The sequence below is a fragment of the Octodon degus genome, unplaced genomic scaffold (assembly GCF_000260255.1).
Source record: "Octodon degus isolate 3935 unplaced genomic scaffold, OctDeg1.0 scaffold00135, whole genome shotgun sequence".
Classification (NCBI taxonomy): Eukaryota; Metazoa; Chordata; class Mammalia; order Rodentia; family Octodontidae; genus Octodon; species Octodon degus.
In genome coordinates, this window is record NW_004524711.1 from 678,170 (window position 1) to 680,332 (window position 2,163).

The window sequence follows — 2,163 nt, forward strand, 5'->3', positions numbered from 1 at the left end:
CAGAATTTGGTACCCAAAGAGTAGGGTCATTGCTGGGGCTAAACCTGAACATGTGGATTATAAGCTTTTGAGAATGGCTTATAGGAAGAGATAGGAAAGGTTTAGAGATGTCGCCTACAAGGGAAGCACTAAAACAGCTTTGACTGTTCTGTATGGGAGATTCTTCTCAGAGCTCAGAAGAGCAGAAGGCTGATAGAAGTCCTGCCTGTAAAGACAAGGCTGGGGAGGTTTCTGCTGGGAAAGAGGACTGCATTGGTTGTTGGACTCTGGATGATTTGTGTTTTGGCTTGGTGGAATGTTTGTCTGAATTTTTCTCTTGTCCAGAGACTGAAAGAGACTGAGATTAAGCATGTGGCACTGATTATTCTTTCAAAAGAAATCTCAAAGCAACCAAAACCTGAGGCAGTGGCATAGCTATTGTGGGGGAGGGGGACTTTTAGCCAGATTTATGTTGAGAATCAAGAGCAAAGAGCTCAGCAGGATGATTTAAAATGTTGTGAGTTTGGCCAGAAAGGAAGCTCCAATAAAGCTGTGGAATACAAAGACAGAGCTGAGAGGATCTCCACTGACAAGAAGGAACAAGGGAGTGGAATGGATGGCCTGAGGGAATCACAGGAGGCAGAAGCTCTCCACCCTTTGCAACCTGAGAATTGCAAAAGTCAGGGACTTTGCCTTGGGAAAAAGCCACTGAGCCCCGTGTTCCAGAATGCCAGCAGTGGCCACACCAGGTTCCATTATGGCACAAGTATGGAGAATTTATTCTTTGGAATCAGGGTCAGAGAGCTCAGTTATCCAGGCACTAGACCCCTAGAACCAAGAGAGAAGGAAGCCTGGCCACTGCTCCACCTGGCAGCAGACCTTGGCATCATCCATGTGGCACTGGTTTTAGGTGGATTGAGAATGCAAGAGTTCTGAGCGTAAGAAGGCTTTCACCTAGATTTCAGAGGCAGGCCTGCGAGGCCAGGTAGTGTGCTCCTGAGAAGGCAGTGTATAAAGCTGTGAGTGAGAAGCCTATTCTGTGGAATACCCAGAAGTTTGCAAAAGCCAGGAATGTGGATCTTCTAAGGGAAACTGCAAAGAGGGAGCAAAGCCAGCCTAAGAGAGAAACTGTGGGAGCTACCAGCAAGAGTGCCTTAGGGGCAGAGTCACTTGGAGCTTTTAATTTACCACAGATTGCTTCAGATGTTCCACATAGAACTATAGGATTTAATATTTGCCCTGCTAGGGCCAGGAGATAGCTCAGTAGAATAAGTTCCTGCCTGGCAAATGCAGCATCCTGAGTTCAATCCCCAGTACCACAAAACAAACAATGTTTGCCCTGCTTGATTTTGGACTTGCTTTGGTCCCACTGCGTGGTATCCTGCTGTGTGTACCTTTTGTAATGTTAATGTTTATCTTGTGCCTTTGAATGTTGGAAGTGTTTAATTTTTCATTTGTACAGGGGCTTACAGCAAAGAGTTTGCCTTAGATCTTAAAGGGACTTGGGACTTGGACTTTACAGCAATGCTGAAACTGTTAGGACTTTGGCAACTCTTAGAGCTAAACTAAAATGTCTTTTGCATAAAGGGATACGCATGAGTCTTTAGAAGCCCAGGGCTAGAATGTTAGATTTGTGTCCAGTTGTCCCCCAAAAGTCTCATGCAGTCATTGGTCAGACTTCTGGAGTTCATAGTTAAATCATGATCCACTGGAATTATGGGTGTGAGTGCTGCTGGGATTATGGGTGTGAGTACCACACCCAGCTTGGGATGAATAGCCTGAATGCAACTGATGGGTGACAGACTTCCTCTCTGTAGCCATTGTTGCTGCCACTCCTCCCATTGGCTCTTGCTCTTTGCCACTGCCATGAACTGCTGCCCTCCCTCTTGTGCCACTTTGCATTGGAGCCAGCCAAGTATGGAGTGAAACCTCCAGTAACTGTGAGCTAAATAAACTTTTCCTTCCTTCACTTTGAGTGTCAGGTGTTTGTTCCCACAATGACAGAACAATAACTGAAACACACCTGAACTTACCCAGCAAGGGAGGTAGCATGTTCACAAAAGGGGTTTTCCTAAGGGTGAGACTCTTCCATTGCACTCCAGATATGGTGACCCCTGGGATTTCCCCAAATGTGCATTATGTGTGGCAGTGAGGAGAGGGGACCTTATGCCTAAGAGTTAATAG

General features: G+C 46.0%; 1 pseudogene; it reads left to right on the forward strand.

Moving 5' to 3' along the window:
* The first annotated feature begins 2,004 nt into the window (after positions 1-2,004).
* Positions 2,005-2,146, forward strand: LOC111812666 (annotated as a pseudogene).
* Positions 2,147-2,163: the final 17 nt, after the last annotated feature.